The following is a 19,431-nucleotide window of genomic DNA, read 5'->3' on the forward strand; positions in this document are numbered from 1 at the left end:
GGGACCCAGGGTGAGAATCAAGGACTTTTTTATTATAGAATAGTATTTGGGAACCACGATCTGGGTGCTAGATGTGTTGGCAGCTACTGGAGTATTATTGCTTCCAACCCCCTCTCAGTGAACAAAGCTGTCATATATGTATGTTTACTAATCCATATGCATCCATACACAACAATGTGTCTCTGTAATAATGCATGTTTGCAAGTGTATATGTATCTATATTCTCTATATTCTCTATCTATCTATCTATCATCTATCTATTATCTATCTAATGTGATTGAATCATTTATATTTAAATGATTATTGACATATTAGGATTAAATCTATTATTTTGATAGCTGTATTCTATTTTCTCTCTGTTACTTATTTTTTTCTTGGTTGCTCTTCTCTGGATTTAATTGATTCAGATATATATTCTTTCAACTTATTATTTATGCCACGTTTTGTATACACTCAAGTTTACAATATACATCTTTAACTAATAAGAGTCTACTTCCAGTATTATTAATTTCTTTACATGCTACATAAGGGCATCACAAAATTATATTCCCAATCTACCCTGCCATCCATGTACTATTGTCATATTTTTTTACTTTTACATATGCTATCAACAAGATACATTGCTATCATTTTTGCTATAGACAGGGAATTATCTAAGGACAATTAAAAATAAGGTATAATTGGGGAGGAGCCAAGATGGCGGAATGGCATGGAGGTTTTTTCAGTGTCTCCAGTCCATGGAGTACAGTCAGACCAACAGTAGGCCATCCTGCATACCTAGAGGACTGATTTGAGGATTAACACAGTCTGCACAACCTGAACCACAGAATTCAGTGGGTGCGTGGCATGGAGAGGTGAACTTGGGGAGGGGAAGGCTGCAGAGAGTGGGGAGCCACTTTTGCGTGCAGAGAGAGGACAGATGGGGGGAGAGTGTGGGAGGATCACCTCTCCACAAAAGCAGCTGGAGAGAAAGTGGAAAACTGGAAACAGCCATAAGGACTGAGCTAAAAAGGGAGAGAGGAGAAAGGAGAAGGTTTAAATTCCATTAAGACTGTAAACAATGGAGTCTGAGGCTCTGCATCTTGATGCCTGGCAGTGCTCTGGTGGGAAGGGTGAGTCCCCAAGAGCAGAGTGGGGTCTGGGAGGTTCTCGGGCCACATGGGAAGAAGTGGTTCCACTGTAGGAAGGATATTTGGTGGCTGCTGTGAGGCCACCTGGGCCCAGCAGACCTCAGAGGATGGCCACATTCGCTGGTCCTGGAACAAGGTCACTGGGGATGAAGCCTGGTGCCAGACATGTGTGTGATTTTCCATAATCGCTGAGGTGCTGCTACTACACTGTCTTGTGAACTTTTTCTGGGGCAGGCTGGCACCTGGGCATTGGCAGCAGCATGGTCCTGCAAGCGTTCCTGGGTGTGGCCAACACCCAGCCATTTCTTGGAGAGACCCTCTGCAGAGGGGCAGAGCACGTCAAAGCCGCAGTCTCTCAGGGGTGGGGAGCCAGGGAAGGCAGCCACATCTGAGATGAAACTCAGGAAGGAGGTGCTGCCTGAGACTTGGTCACAGAGAGTGTGGAAGCAGCGAAGGATAGAAGCCAAAGATGGACAGATGCACGATTGCTGATCCAGGAGAGCAGAGTTCCGATACTGGAGACTTTGTGGCTGGGTGGCGCCATTTTCATCGCTCATGCACATGCACATCTGCACCTACAAGCGCCAGGGAAATCCACCCCACTGGGGTGGGCTGGTAGCGCCATCTAGTGGAGAGCAGAACCATTGCACTGGGCCCTGGCCAGCTGGGCCAGCTTCGCTCATCAAGAATGTAGGTCTCAACACCTGCTTAGTTTGTGGACTATGGAGCACTTCATGGTTTGACTTCTGGGGAAAGGGAAAGTAATTTCAGTCATGTTTCGGTCTGTTGGCCAGTCCATCTACTAAATTTTCTTTCTTTCCCTTTTTTTTGTCTCTTTTTCATTTCTTTCTCTTGAATACAGAAAGAGAAAAAATTCATTTCTATTAAAAATATTTTTCTGTAAATTTTTTACTATATTTTTTACTTTTGTGTAAATTTTTTCAGATTCTATTTTACTTCTGTCATTTCACTTTAGTCTACTTGAGTGTATTTTTTTTCAAATTCTCAAATCATTTCCTTTTCCAACTCCCTTTTTTCTCTAATCTATTAAGCCACTTTCAACACCCAGACCAAACGCACCTAGGATCTAGAATCATTTACTCAATTATTTTTATGAGTGTGTTTGTTTTTAATTTTTTAATTTTAATATTTTTTTCATTTTAATTTTTTGTTTTAATTTTTTCTACCTCATTAGTTCCTTTTCTCCCTTCAAAATGATGAAATGAAAGAATTCACCCCAAAAGAAAGAGCAAGAAGAAATGACAGCCAGGGATTTAACCAACACAGATAGAAGCAAGATGTCTGAACCAGAATTTAAAATCACGAAAATAAGAATATTAGCTGGAGTCAAAAAGATATTCTGCAGAGATAAAAGAAGTAACAGCTAGTCAAGATGAAATAATAAATGCTACAACTGAGCTGAAATCTTGAATGGTTGCCACGGCAGCAAGGATGGACGAGGCAAAACACAGAATCAGCGATATAGAGGACAAACTTATGGAGAATAATGAAGCAGAAAAAAAGAGGGAGATGAAGGCCAAAGAGCACGATTTAACAATTAGAGAAATCAGTGACTCATTGAAAACGAAGAACATCAGAATCATAGGGGTCCCAGAAGAGGAAGAGAGAGAAATAGGGGTAGAAGGGTTATATGAGCAAATCATGGTGGAAAACTTTCCTAACCTGGGGAAAGACACAGACATCAAAATCCAGGAAGCACAGAGGACTCCTATTAGATTCAACAAAAACTGACCATCAACAAGGCATATCATAGTCAAATTCACAAAATACTCAGGCAAGGGGAAAATCATGAAAGCAGCAAGGGAAAAAAAGTCCCTAACCTACAAGGGAAGACAGATCAGGTTTGCAGCAGACCTATCCACAGAAACTAGGCAGGCCAGAAAGGAGTAGCAGGATATATTTAATATGCTGAATCAGAAAAATATGACAAACCAAGAATTCTTTATCCAGCAAGGCTGTCATTCAAAATAGAAGGAGAGAGAAAAAGTTTCCCAAACAAAAATTAAAGGAGTTTGTGACCACTAAACCAGCCCTGCTAGAAATTTTAAGGGGGACTCTCTGAGGGGAGAAAAGATGAAAAAATAATTACATAAATAAATAAAGACCAAAACAACAAAGATTAGACAGGACCAGAGAACACTACCAGAAACACCAACTCTACAAGCAACATAATGGCAAAAAATTCATCTTTCAGTACTCGCTCTAAATGTCAATGGACTCAATGCTCTAATCAAAAGACATAGGGTAACAGAATGGATAAGAAAACAAGATCCATCTATATGCTGTTTACAAGAGACTGACGTTAGACCTAAAAACACCTTCAGACTGGAAGTAAGGAGATGGAGAACCATCTATCATGCTAACGGTCAACAAAAGAAAGCCAGAGTAGCCATACTTATATCAGACAATCTAGACTTAAAATAAAGACTGTATCAAGAGATGCAGAAGGGCATTATATCATAATTAAGGGCTTTATCTACCAAGAAGACCTAATAATTGTAAACATTTATGTGCCAAATGTGGAAGAACCCATATATATAAATCAATTAATCACAAACATAAAGAAACTCATCCATAGTAACACCATAATAGTAGGACACTTCAACACCCCACTCACAACAATGGACAGATCATCTAATCAAAAAATCAATAAGGAAACAATGGCTTTGAATGGCACACTGGACCAGATGGACTTAACAGATATATTCAGAACATTTCATCCTAAAGCAGCAAAATATACATTCTTCTCCAGTACACATGGAACGTTTTCCAGAATAGACCACATACTGGGACACAAATCAGCCCTTAGCAAGTACAAAAAGATCGAGATCATACTATGCATATTTTCAGACCACAATGCTATGAAATTCAATGTCAACCAAAAGAAAAAATTTGGAAAGGTAACAAATACTTGGAGACTAAAGAACATCCTAGTAAAGAATGAATGGGCCAAAAAAGAGGTTGAAGAGGAAATTAAAAAGTATATGGAAGCCAATGAAAATGATAACACCACAACCCAAAACCTCTGGGATGCAACAAAGGTTGTCATAAGAGGAAAATATATAGCAATCCAGGCCTTCCTAAAGAAGGAAGCAAGGTCTCAGATACAAAACCTACCCTTATACCTTAAAGAGCTGGAAAAAGAACAGGAAATACAACCCAAAACCAGCAGAAGACAGGAAATAATAAAGACTAGAGCAGAAATCAGTGCCATCAAAACCAAAAAAACTGTTGAACAGATCAATGAAACCAGAAGCTGGTTCTTTGAAAGAATTAACAAAATTGATAAACCACCAGCCAGTTTGATCAAAAAGAAAAAGGAAAGGAACCAAATAAGTACAATCAAGAGTGAAAGAGGAGAGATCATAACCAAGATAGCAGAAATAAAAATAATAATAAGAGAATATTATGAGCAATTATATGTCAGTAAAATGGGTAATCTGGAAGAAATGGATAAATTCCTAGAAACATATACACTACCAAAACTGAAACAGGGTGAAATAGAAAATTTGAACAGACCCATAACCAGTAAATAAATCGAATTAGTAATCAAAAATCTGCCAAAAAACAAGAGTCCAGGGCCAAATGGCTTTCCAGGAGAATTCTAGCAAACATTTAAAGAAGAGTTAACACCTATTCTTTTAAAACTCTTCCAAAAAATAGAAATGGAAGGAACACTTCCAAACTCTTTCTATGAAGCCAGCATTACCTTGATTCCAAAACCAGACAGAGACCCCACTGAAAAGGAGAACTATAGACCATTTCCCTGATGAACATGGATGCAAAAATCCTCAACAAGATATTAGCTAACCGGATCCAACAATACATTTAAAAAATTATTCACCACAACCAAGAGGGATTTCTACCTGGGATGCAGGGCTGGTTCTATATATGGAAAAAAATTAACGTGATTCATATCATCAATAAAAGAAAGGGCAAGAACCATATGACCCTGTCAATAGATGCAGAGAAAGAATTTGACAAAATACAGCATTCTTTCTTGATAAAAACCCTCAAGAAAGTAGGAATAGAAGGATCATACCTCAAGATCATAAAAGCCATATATGAATGACCCAACACTAATATTATCCTCAATGGGGAAAAATTGAGAGATTTCTCCCTAAGGTCAGGAACAAGACAGGGATGTCCACTCTCACCACTGTTATTCAACATAGTATTGGAAGTCTTATCCTCTGCAATCAGAGAACACAAATAAATAAAAGGCATCCAAATCGGCCAGGAAGAGGTCAAACTTTCACTCTTCACAGGTGACATGATACTCTATATGGAAAACCCAAAGTTTCCACCAAAAAACTGCTAGAACTGATTCATGAATTCAGCAAAGTTGCAGGATATAAAACAAACGCACAGAAATCGGTTGCATTCCTATTCACCAACAATGAAGCAACAGAAAGAGAAATCAAGGAATTGATCTCATTTACAATTGCACCAAAATCCATAAAATACCTAGGAATAAGTCTAAACAACGAAGTGAAAAATCTATACATTGAAAACTCTAGAAAGCTTATGAAAGAAATTGAAGAAGACACCAAAAAATAGAAAAAGATTCCATGCTCCTGGATAGGAAGAACAAATATTGTTAAAATGCCAATACTACCCAAACCAATCTACATATTCAATGCAATCCCTATCAAAATAACACCAGCATTCTTCATAGAACTGAACAAATAACCCTAAAATTTGTATGGAACCAGAAAAGACCCTGAATAGCCAAAGAAATCTTGAAAAAGAAAACCAAAGCAGGAGGCATCACAATCCTGGACTTCAACCTATGCTACAAAGCTGTAATCATCAAGACAGTATGGTACTGGCACAAGAACAGACACTCAGATCAATGGAACAGAATAGAGAGCCCAGAAATGGACCCACAAACAGATGGCCAACTAATCTTTGACAAAGCAGGAAAGAATATCCAATGGAATAAAGACAGTCTCTTCAGCAAGTGGTGCTGGGAAAACTGGACAGCGACATGCAGAAGAATGAACCTGGACCACTCTCTTAGACCATACACAAAAATAAACTCAAAATGGATGAAAGACAGGAAACCATCAAAATCCTCAAGGAGAAAGCAGGCAAAAAGTTCTTTGATCTTAGCCGCAGCAACTTCTTACTCAACACATCTCTGGAGGCAATGGAAACAAAAGCAAAAATGAACTACTGGGACCTCATCAAAATAAAATCTTCTGCACAGCGAAGGAAACAATCAGCAAAACTAAAAGGCAACTGACAGAATGGGAGAAGATAATTGCAAAAGACATATCAGATAGAGGGTTAGTATCCAACATCTATAAAGAACTTATCAAACTCAACACCCAAAAAGCAAATAATCCAGTGAAGAAATGAGCAAAAGACATGAAGAGACACTTCTCTAAAGAAGACATCCAGATGGTCAACCGACACATGAAAAAATGTTCAACATCACTCATCATCAGGGAAGTATAAATCAAAACCACAATGAGATACCACCTTATACCTGTCAGAATGGCTAACATTAATAACTCAGGCAACAACAGATGTTGGTGAGGATGCGGAGAAAGAGGATCTCTTTTGCATTGTTGGTGGCAATGCAAGCTGGTGCAGCCACTCTGGAAAACAGTATGGAGGTTCCTCAAAAAACTAAAAATAGAACTACCCTACGACCCAGCAATTGCATTACTAGATATTTATCCAAGGGATACAGGTGTGCTGTTTCAAAGGGACACATGTACCCCATTGTTTATAGCAGCACTATCAACAATAGTCAAAGTATGGAAAGAGCCCATATGCCCATGGATAGATGAATGGATAAAGAAGATGTGGTATATATTTATATACAATGCAATATTACTCAGCAATCAAAAAGAATGAAATCTTGCCATTTGCAACTACATGGATGGAACTGGAAGGTATTATGCTAAACGAAATTAGTCAAAGACAAATATCATATGACTTCACTCATATGAGGACTTTAAGAGACAAAACAAATGAACATAAGGGAAGGGAAGCAAAAATAATATAAAAACAGGGAGGGGGACAAAACAGAAGAGACTCATAAATATGGAGAACAAACTGAGGGTTATAGGAGGAGTTGTATGAGGGGGGATGGGCTAAATGGGTAAGGGACATTAAGGAATATACTCCTGAAATCATTGTTGCATTGTATGTTAACTAATTTGGGTGTAAATTAAAAATAAAATAAAATAAAATAAAATAAAATAAAAAATAAGGTATAATTAATTCTGTTTTACCTTCATTTATTACATTTCCTGCTCTCTATTTCCTTCTGTTGATTAGGTTTCTGTCTAATATATATACATTTTGACTGAGTAACTTTTTTTCCCATTTGTTGACGTGTACATCTATTGGACATGATTCTCTGTTTTTGTTTGGGAAATTCTTTATTTCTCTTGTATTTTTTTTAAAGAAAGTTTTTTTTTGGGGGGGGGTACAGAATTCTGGTTTGAACAAATGTTCTTTTCTCAATATTTTAAATATTTTATTCCATTGATTTCTGACGTGTATTATTTCTGACAAAGACATCTTTTTCTACGAATATATGTCTTCCTCTGCCTGTGATGTACCTTTTTTTCCTCTGGATAAATTGAGTATTTTACATTTGTTTCTTGTTTTCAATAATTTATATATGATATATCTGTGTGTGTTTAGAAGTATATGAATTTGTGCATTTGTATTTATCCTATTTAGTGTTCTCTGAGCATCTTAGATTTTTAGTTGTTCTGGCATTATTTTTGGAAAATTCCTAACGCGGTATTTCTTCAAATATTTCTTCTGCTGCTTTCTCTCTTCTCTTTCTCTCATCCCTGATATTCAAATACTCATCTATCTTACAGATTTTGGATGCTGTGTTGTTTTTTTTCTCTTAATGTTTCAGTTTGGATACTTATTATTGACCTATGTATTTTTTTAATATTTATTTATTTTTGAGGGGGGGTGCAGAGCATGAGTGGGGGAAGCGTAGAGAGAGAGAGAGAGAGAGAGAGAGAGAGAGAAACAGAATCCAAAGCAGGATCCAGGCTCTGAGCTGTCAGTTCAGATCCCAATGCAGGGCTCAAACCCATAGAGTGGACCAAGAGATTATGACCTGAACCTAAATTGGGCGCTTAACTGACTGAGCCATCCAGGAGCCCCCTGAGTTTTCTCTCTTAAGCTTAGTTTTGAATCTGTTCTCAAATGAGCCTGACTTAGCTGTTGGGGACCCCTTTAAGCTGCCTTCCATGTCATCCTTCTAGCTCTAGACCTGTTTTATGACAAAAAATAGGATGTTCCAACCCCTTCCCTCCAAAAGGCATTATTAGTTTCTGTCATTTTGTTTTCCATTGCTAGAATTTCTGTGTGATTTTTTCTTATATTTTACATTTTTCTGTTAAAATTACTTATCTGTTCTTGCTTGTTACGTACTTTTGCCATTAGAGAGTTTAATCAAAAAGCGACTGGGTGGCTTGGTCAGTTAAGCATCTAACTGTTGATTTTGGCTCAGGTCATGATCTCACCATTTGTGAGTTTGAGCCCCATGTCAGGCTCTGTGCTGACATTGTGGAGCCTGCTTGGGATTCTCTCTCTCTCTCTCTCTCTCTCTCCCTCCCTCTCTTTCTGCCCTTCCTGCGAGTGATCTCTCTCTCTCTCAAAATAAATAAACAAAAAAATTATGGTTTAATATGTTAACCAACTCAACAATTCAATTTATTTTAAATTCTCCATCAAAACTTTCCCACATTTGTGTCATATCTGACTGTATTTCTTTTGATTGTCTTGTCTTAAGGGTGTTTATTCTTCTAGCCTTTTGGCATGCCTTTTGTTGAAAGATACACATATCATATAAGACTATACAGAGTAAAATACATGGTTTTTATGATTGGAAAGGGACCCAGTTTTCTTTCTTCTGGATGTAGGAGTTTGCATTAATCAAGTGAAGACTTGGGGTTGGTTAGAGTTTTTACTATTTCCATTTTTAGCTACAGTGCACATTTGGTTTAGTGTGAGGGCTGTTTGCCAAAAGGTTTTTCTCAGTGTCTGATCCACCCACAGTTTTCGCTCTTCCTTTGTTGTATCTCAGAAAGTATCTGTGTCTTGTAGCTCTCCCATTAACATTTATCTATTACTTTTACTCAGTAATTGTTTGCTTGAAGGCAACAGGGAGTTGTGCTCTGCTGTTCTGATTGAGCCTCAAGCGTTAGACAGGAACTGAACTCCTGGGTCCTGACATGGTCCTCACACGTACTCCTGTTCTTCCTTCAGGTCCAGATTGGACCCAGCACATACTCAACCTCCCCTCCACTGGTGGAGTTGCTTTTACTTTTATTTTTTCCCTTGTTCCTTTCTTCCAGTTGTAATAAATTCTCACCACCCTCCTAAGGATAAGATTTTCTGTTGCTTTTTCCTGTCACAGATTCAAAAGTTTGTCCCACAGGTCAGATGAGGGAGAAACTGGACAGCTTCATTTCAGCGTGGCTGCCATTCCCCTCCCCCAGGTCTGTGCCTGGAGTCAGTTTTTCTCAGGATTATCTCCAGGCTTCTCTCCAGCACCTGGTAAGTTTCATCAAGCGAGAGGGTATCACTTGGCCCATATATTTGGTCTCCAAGAGCTTCCCACTTTCTCATTAGCCTGCACTCAGCCTCTTTCAATATGTCTTTTAAATTTTCTTATTATCTGAAAGACATTGCTTTCACAGAAGCCAGTGTTTGCACCTCCTCTTTCCCTGAAGGTGCTTGCTTCTCCTGAGGTTTCCCTGCAGGTACTTGCTTCTCCTTGTGGTGCAAATTCGTATCTCTGAAAGTTCCTTTAAAAATCACACACTTGTATCTAACTCACCTTTTTTTCTTTCTCTTTCTCTTTCTTTCTTTCTTTCTTTCTTTCTTTCTTTCTTTCTTTCTTGAATTTTTTTTGTTTGTTTGTTTTTGAGACAGAGAGACAGAGTGCAAGTGGGGAAGGGGCAGAGAGAGACAGAGACACAGAATCCAAAGCAGGCTCCATGTTCTGGGCTGTCAGTATGGAGCCTGACCCAGGGCTCACAGAGAGCGAGATCATGACCTGAAACTTCTTTTCTTAAAAAATATTACAAGGTAAATACTTTCCATGTGTGCAGAGACTGTTATTGTGCTGTCACCTCTTTCCCTCCAAAACACATACTTGTATTCATCCCCCTTCTTTCTGGGTGAATTTTTTTTTCTTTCTTTCTTTTTTTAATGCTAGGTACAGGCTTTCCCAGGCTTTCTTGTGGTTAAGTATGTCTTACTAACTCGGTAAGAGGGTGTGCTATTTATGTAATATGAAATTTCCAGGAAATCTCTTAAAAATGGATAGAAGCAACACGTCTTCCTTTCAGTTCCTGCTCATTGGAATATGGAAACAGTAGCTGGTTCTCAGGCAGCCATCTCAGACCTGAAACTGCACACTAAAGATAATGGAACAGAAAGAAGAACCTAGGTGCTTGATAGCGATTATGGGGCTGCAATACTAGGTCCAAATCTTCTATTTTGCACTTCTATATGTGAGAATTTTTTAAGTCATGTTTGAGTCATTTTTTAAAATGTAGCCAAGGGGCATCTGGGTGGCTCAATCGATTGAGTGACTTGGGCTCAGGTCATGATCTCATGGTTCGTGGGTACAAGCCCCACATAAGCCTCTGCACTGACAGCTCAGAGCCTGGAGCCTGCTTCAGATTCTGTGTCTCCCTCTCTCTCTGCCCCTCCCCCACGCACTCTGTCTCTCTCTCAAAAATAAATAAACATTAAAACTTTTTTTTCAATGTAGCTGAAAATTTTCTAACAGATACGTCATGTTGTTATTTACTTTTGTAAGCTCATAGTGTCTATGAAACATTATGTAAGATGTATATTTACCATTTGCATAAGCTATTTGCAAACTTTTATTGGATATTTTCTGCTATCAGTTACTCAATAATATAAATATTTTTGGAATTAATATAAAAGCACCTATAATCTTTTCTGCATTATTTCCTAGATAGATTGTCTGAAATGGAATTACAGGTCAATAATCCTCATCTGAAACTGGGTGAGATGTATTTCAGAATTGAGAAGTTTTTGTATTTTTGAAAGATAACATAGTGTTTATATCATATATTAATGACCCTGCTGGTGGGGTTTGAGACAGCATACTCTTGTGAAATACATTTGTATTTCTACAGTAATATATTTAAAGAGTTATACTAAGCAGATCTGGTTTGCTGACAAATGATCTAAGAAAAACTTGTTTCTCAGAGATTTTTGGATTTTGTAATTATGCATGAGATTTTTATTTGGTCCAGTTTATGAGTGAATTTTGTAGGCTGCTATTAAATATGTGTTCCATTATTTTCTTAATATTAAACATCAATATGATTATATGTTTGTAATAATTTTTTCAGAAGCATGAACCAATATAATCTTTTGTTAGCAGTGTATGAATAGTAATTTCACTGTGGCATTACCAGTGCTAGTATTTTTTTATCCTCTTTTTCCAAGGTGAAAAAGGATATTTCATTTTTTTTCATTGTATAATTCTGTGATTGCTAGTAAGTAATGATGATTTGCAGTTCCTATTTTGTAATTAACTAACCCTTTGTGCATGCCTCTTGATTGCTACTTTTGGGATTTTAACATTTTGAGTGACGTTTAATATGATATTTTTCAAATAATTGGTCTGGTTTATTATTTTTATTTTAAATCATTTTATAGCATTTAAAAATATAGATATCAAATGCATGAAGCTTTTTGTCATTTTTCCCTTTGGATTAGAAAACTTTCCCACAAAGGAGATTTAGAAGTATTCACACAAGTTTATTCTAAACTTTTAGTTCTGGTTTAAATTGCACCCCAATAATTTTTAACTGCTTCAGCACCATTAATTTTATATTTCTCACCAACCTCACACATCTGTAGTGTTTTAATTACAAATAAAATTTTATTTATTTATTTATTTATTTATTTATTTATTTATTTATTTATGTTTATTTATTTTTGAGAGAGAGAAAGCATGAGCAGGGGAGGGGAAGAAAGAGAGGTAGACACAGAATCAGAAACAGGCTCCAGGCTCTGAGCTGTCAGCACAGAGCCTGACGAGGGGCTCGAACTCAGAAATGGTGAGATCGTGACCTGAGCCCAGTTGGATGCTCAATGGACTGCGCCACCCAGGCACCCCACGTATAAAAAAATTATATGCACGAGACAAAAGAGACAACCTGCCGGTGATACGTCTTGGTCACCTTTGTCAGAGAGAATAACCAATAAAGTATAGGAAGTATTTCTGATAGCCACGTACTTCTCCCCACCCCATGCTTCTCCCAGGAGATATGGTCCATAAGTACGGGGCCCATTAGAGAAAGCATGTTTCACTGCTGGAACACGGTATTTAATAAATTGCTCCTTTTTGTTTCCAGTGTTAAAAAGAAAAGCCTTATCCTAGAATGTGAAACACTGTATAATCATTGTCTCCTGTGTGTACAGGAGACCAAAATAAATTCTGACATATGTACAGACTTGGGGAATATTATGGTCTGAGTTGTGGGCAAATGGAGGCTATTTTTAATTTATTTCCATTGATTTTTAAATTGGCTTTTTAATTATTATTTATTTTTATCCACTGATCCTAAATTGGTCTTTCAAATTGATCAATAAATTGATTTTTAGAATTCTTTGGTGGGCCACCAGTTGATAAAGTTAACAAATCTTAACTAACATCAAGAACTAAAGGAACACTTGGTGGATATTTGAAATAATATAGTAAGCTTTAGGCAGCAAAGTATGAGAGATTTCTTATAGCTTGTAGTTGTCTCATTATGAACCCAAACTGCTGATGATAGAAAGCTTCTTTGTATTATATATCACTTAGAATTAAACTTTTACTAAATAAGTGCTAGAAAAATGAAAGTATGCTATGTTGAAATTTATTTAGGTTATTTTCTTATAAAATATTACATGTAAAATGGATATTACTAAAGTAGTGTAATCTGATTCCATACACTCAGTAAAAACCAATTTTTCATTCCATTCCTTAGCAAAAAGAAGCCAGAAGTGCCAGGTTTAATCCAACATAAGTGACTTTTATTATTAAAGGAGTTTAAACTTCAATAAAATGAAACTATTAAATAGATTAAGAAACAAGTTATGACTCGAATCTCATTTAAGGGTAGACAAGTGCTTCAAGTTACATACTTAAACTAGTTCATCTATTTCTTACCAGGGGCTGGGCTCGCCTATTCATTTCCTTTGCAGCTACCACAGAAATCATAGCTAAACAATAAATTGTAGTTTAGTGTCTCTTCGTTACTATCTATCCCATCATTTTAAGCAAAGCACTATAAAAAATTGGAAATATTCCAATGCCCATGAACATTGTAGAATCAGTTTGTGTTTTATCTCATATGACACAAGTAATTGAGTAAAATACCTCAGCTAAAGGAACTATTAAATTTCTCCCTCAGTGATTCTTTAATTTCAACATGTATCATTTGGTTATTTGTCCATCAAAGCTATGTAAGTATGGTCTTAGGCTCTCTGTTCCTGGATCTAAAATGTTTGCTAATAATAGGTAAAATGCGAGAGAAGAAAATCTGTGGCAGGCCAGTGGATTGGAAGAACCAGCTGATCCTGTTACTTATAGGGCTGTACTCCTGAGCTGGACTTGGCATATAAATAATGGGTAGGCTATATAATATATCGAATAATATCTACCAAATAGTTTTGACAGTTCTCCAACACATGGCTTAACTGTCATCTTTATGAGTTCTTATGATACCAAAGAGCAACAGCAATACAAAAATAATAAACAAAATTGAGGGGTGCCTGGGTGGCTTAGTCGGTTGGGCATCTGACTTTGGTTCAGGTCATGATCTCATGGTTTGGGAGTGTGAGCCCTGCATCGGGCTCTCTGCTGTCAGCATAGAGCCTGCTTCAGATCCTATGTCCCCCCCCACCCTTCACTCAGCCCCTCCCCTGGCTTGCACTCTATCTCTCAAAAATAAACAAACATTAACAAATTAATAATAAACAAAAATGAGGCTTTTAATCATCATCTCCAAACAGGACCATTTTTGGGAATTGAGGTCATAATAAGATGAAACATTATTTAAATGACAGATGTCTTGGTATAATACAGATATATATTTGCCACCTACCACTAATTTTATGACCATCAGTTTGAACTTTTTATGCACACTCAGCAAAACAGTTTGAAAAGAAAGATGAAAAATTTTAACATTCAATTTCTGGCACCATTTTTACTTTGCTCCTAGATCTATTTGTATTCATTCATTCATCTTTATTCACTCTTGATCTAAGCAAAACACAGAGCTTTTCATATAGAAGCTTTTACATACATAAATTAAATGACATTTAATATACTAACTGTATCATTTTTTTCCTGGAAGGAAATCTGTACCAATATAAGTAGCATAAACCACTAAGTTAGCTTCTCTCTGAAATCACAGCTACTTTAAGAATGTCAGCATGTACAATGGCACCAGAAAGACAAGTTGTTTGCTATCAAGGTGTGACAGCAGCACCATCTAATTTTCTGTAACAAAGCTAACCATTTACTCCCAAGCAAATACCAAATCAAGTTACTACAAAATTTTATATTTGAGACATAAAAAATTAAAAATTGAAAAAATTATTATATATCAACACAGAATTATAACATTTATACCTAATTCATGTTTATAAAAATGATTCTTGGCATATATCTAATGATAAGAAAATATGACTAGAAAAGAGAAGAATTCGCTACTTGAAAAAAAAAAAAGATCAGTGTCGATATAGAGACATCATGTACTGTGATCATTACATCTTTTAAATTTTTTTCTGTATTTTTACCTTATTAATATTCAAGATTTTTCTCCTCATTTCTTTCATTTGACAAAACATTTTTGAGAGTCTAGATCTAAGGTAACCCATTTGGAAAAGAGAAATAAAGGCATGGTGTATTCAATATTGTTGCTCTGTAATGCATTAATGGAAACCTAGTAAGTTAACCAACGTTTCTTACTTCATTGCTTTGGGTCAAGAATCTGGACATAGCTTAGCTGAGTGCCTCTGTCTCAGGTCTCTCATATGGTTGCAGTCAAGCTGTGGGAATGGAGTTTTGGTTTCTTTTGAAGGTCAACTTCAGGGAGGATCCACCTCCAAGCTCCCCATGTGGTTGTTGCCAGGTCTTTGTCCCTATCTTCGTGAGGCTGTCCATGGGGCTGTCTCATAGCAAGGTGGTTGGATTCCCCCAGGGTCAGTGACCCCAGACAGTGAGAGTGTGCCCAAGACAAAAGCCACGAGTCTTCTTATAACCTAATATTACTTCTGCCGTACTCAGTTCATTAGAAGCAAGTAAACAAATCCAGCCCACTATAAGGGTAAGAGATTATACCAGCGCATGACTACTAGAAGGTAGGGCTCATTTGGGATCACTCATTTTAGAAGCTGTCTTCCTTTAAGGAACTTATCCTATAGATATTTTTAACTTCAGATATCTTGGTAAGTTAACGTACTATGTTCATAGCATAATGTTTATTTAATGAATGAAGTAATGAATGAGTAGATATTTTATACTACAGTAACTTTTTATAGCAAGCATCACATATTTCTTACGGAGATTAGTTCCTGCAATATCATATGCAGATTTTCTTTTAATAGTTCCATTTCCAACATCTTCCTTAGCTTTCAAAAATCATACCACACTAGCTACATAGGAAGGAAAGAGCAGAATGCTAAACAGAGAGTGCTGTAAAACAATTTGTCCTCTTTCATTTGTGTCTAAGCTTCCCACTCCATTCTAGTATGGTTGGATAATTTAGAGAAATATTAGTTTGTTTTCATTCTCCTGATTTTCCCTTTTCCCAGATAATCAGATATCTTTTAATTTATTACCTTGGTATGTTGGGGAGAATGGAAATTGTAAATGGAAGGAAGTTGGATAGGCGTGTTGAGAGGATATGCTGGGGATAATGATTGACACTAATTTCTCATCTGTATAGAAGGTTGTGAACTTGTAGTATGATATGTATTGACTAAAATAATAAAGAAATTTGATATTTCTTACACATATGAGCTGTGGTTTCATGTTCATATCTACTTATTGAGCTTTAAAACTGGACCTTACTTAACTTTCCAAGAATGGGACTGTAATAAAAACAAGTGAGAATTCTAGACATTGATTCTATAACATAAAGCTAGTTTGGAAAAAAGAAGTTTCGGCTCCAAGAATCATTTAAAAACATGAAGTTACTCTATTCATTTTTTTAACTTATAAAAAAGTCTTTGTTTTTTTGTAAAAGTTTATATGTTTGCTATATTAAGTAGCATTCTAAGCGTGTGATGTGAGGATGGTATTTTTTCTGAAAATATGTCAGTTTCCTTCCTGTGGGAATTTTTTTATTTTTTATTTATTTATTTATTTTTTCAATATATGAAATTTATTGTCAAATTGGTTTCCATACAACACCCAGTGCTCATCCCAAAAGGTGCCCTCCTCAATACCCATCCCCCACCCTCCCCTCCCTCCCACCCCCCATCAACCCTCAGTTTGTTCTCAGTTTTTAACAGTCTCTTATGCTTTGGCTCTCTCCCACTCTAACCTCTTTTTTTTTTTCCTTCCTGTGGGAATTTAATAAAGCCTGACCTGGGAATTAGAGTTGACTTAGCAATACTGTTGTGTTCTAAGATTTTTACTTAAATATTGTATATACTTTTCCATATAATCACAGCAATTGTAATTTTTTGCTGTTGGATGGCAATTCAACAATTTCAGGTGCTGGGTTTACTTTAAATCTCTCCCGCTGCTGGATGTTTTATGGTGTGGAATTTACTTTGAAAGTGTCAATCAGTAGGGCTGCCTGGGTGGCTCAGTTGCTTAAGCGTCCAACTTTGGCTCAGGTCACCATCTCATGGTTTGTGGTCCAAGCTCCACATCAGGCTGTGTGCTGATAGCTCAGAGCTTGGAACCTGCTTTAGATTCTGTGTCTCCCTCTCCCTCTGCCCCTCCCCTGCTCATGCTGTCTCTCTTTCTCAAAAATAAATAAATATTGAATTTTTTTTTTAAAGAAAGAAAGAAAGTATCAATGCATGAGGAAGGGAAGTGTGAGTGTGCTTGGTCAGATGTCAATCTTTAAAAGTTTCTGAGAACAATTTGAATATAGCATGTTTTGGTAGGTGGATTTTTTTCCTCAAATAATTTTTTCTGTGATTGTGTGGATTTAATTTACCTGATCTATTTTTTTGGCTCACTCAGTATGAATTAAGGAAAGGAGACATTAAATCTCAGATACAATGAAAATGAAAATACTGTAGGTTTCTTCTTGATGTCAAATCTACCCTTAGATGAAATTTGTCAGTGAGAAATTGGAAAAAGAATTATTACAGGAAGTATAGATACATATCAAAGATAAATTTGAACATAGATCTCCACAAGATATTCCATAAAAAGCTATCTAAACTTGGTTAAATATAAAACAAATACTTTCCAAGGAAGAAATGATTTAGCTTTTATAAGATTTGCTCTGCCCAAGGATCTCTCCAATAAGTGTTCTGTTTTGAAAGTCTCTGAAATGTACTCAAAGGAGTGATGGCTATTAAGAATTCTGTTGACCTTTTCCTAATCATTAATAATGTCAATGGCTAATTCAAAATACTAAGGAGAATGCCATCTAATGAAAATCAATAAAATTAAAGCTAATTATTAATACACAAGTTACAGTACAGTCAACACTTGCCTCCTAGGTGGCCCTCATGAAGCAAGCATATGTCTCTTTCTTTTTTTTTTATTTTAATTTTTTTTAACGTTTATTTACTTTTGAGACAGAGAGAGACAGAACATGAAAGGGGGAGGGTCAGAGAGAGAGGGAGACACAGAATCTGAAGCAGGCTCCAGGCTCTGAGCTGTCAGCACAGAGCCCGAGGCGGGGCTGGAACTCAGAGTGCGAGATTATGACCTGAGCCCAAGTCAGACGCTCAACCGACTGAGCCACCCAGGTGCCCCTGTCTCTTTCTCTTTGTATTCCCAGCCCAGAGAAAATACAGGACATGTAATAGGCATCAGATAAATGTTTAGTGAATTCAGGGAGTAAAACTGACACCACAGGAGACCCATATCCTAAAAGTCACAACTGCTATTTCTGAGATATTTCCGTTTCCCTACAAATACATTTTAGAGGTTTTATCCCATTTAATTGTCTCTCATGTGGAATAGGTATCATTAAGCCATTGTTCTACATGCAATAAAAATATAATGTAATTCTTTAGAAGTTTATTAGGAGACTACAGGTTGGGACATAAAATTATGCCATCATAATATATAGATAAATCAAATATGTATAAATTCAGAGTAAATAGTACTGAATAGGTGGCAGAATGAAATTACTTATTTAACCTTGTACAAGAAATTTCACTGTTTAGAAATTACTTCCCTTCTCTTAGATTTGAATCAACCAAATTAGAACTAAACTCTTTTAGAATTGCATATTTGCTTTGCACCTGCAGAGCAGACATGCATGTGGATACCCAGACCTTGACAAAAGGTCAAGAACTAAGCTCTGAGGTGCCTATTCCGAACATTAAATCCATTAACCTGATAAAGTCAATATGAAAGTGTGGTCCTTGTTTCTGTGTCTCAAATGAAAAATAAAATCTGAATGCAAAAACAGCTATCAAAGAAAATTTCAACACAAAGACATTTGTAATATCAGGATTTAAAATTTACTTTATTTTGAAATATTTGTTTTTCCAAACATGGGCCTAATACAGAAATCCTAGTACTACCACTAATATTAATATTATATTACAAAAAGAGATGCATGGAATGGAAATATTATTGGTGTGTACAGATCTCATGAAGATCTTTCCATGGGTTAATCATTTCTTTAAACATTTGTGGAAAAAGCTAAAAAAACCCCATTATTTTCTCTTTAATAGAAAATAGTGGCTACCCACTTCTCTATACCATATTTAACTACATTATGTAAGTGGATGAACACTCAGTTCATTTTGGGTAGCTTAATGAAATGGATTTCTGTCAGGAAACATTTAATTAAAACGTGATTATGACACTATTACAAAGACACTAAGGCAGTCTTAGTACATATTTTTTTTGAATTATTCCTTGGAGATATAATAGGAATTCCTCTTAACGATTTTTATCTCAGATTCAGATTACCTACATTTAAACTCCCCCTTAATAAGGCATCAATATGAGAAAATAGTCTTACAGTGGGCTACATACTTTTTCTATCATGTTCATTGTCCTCCATGTTAAAGATAGGAAAGACAAGGGAAAAGAGAG

The sequence above is a fragment of the Acinonyx jubatus genome, chromosome B2, assembly GCF_027475565.1.
Source record: "Acinonyx jubatus isolate Ajub_Pintada_27869175 chromosome B2, VMU_Ajub_asm_v1.0, whole genome shotgun sequence".
In the NCBI taxonomy this organism is placed as follows: Eukaryota; Metazoa; Chordata; class Mammalia; order Carnivora; family Felidae; genus Acinonyx; species Acinonyx jubatus.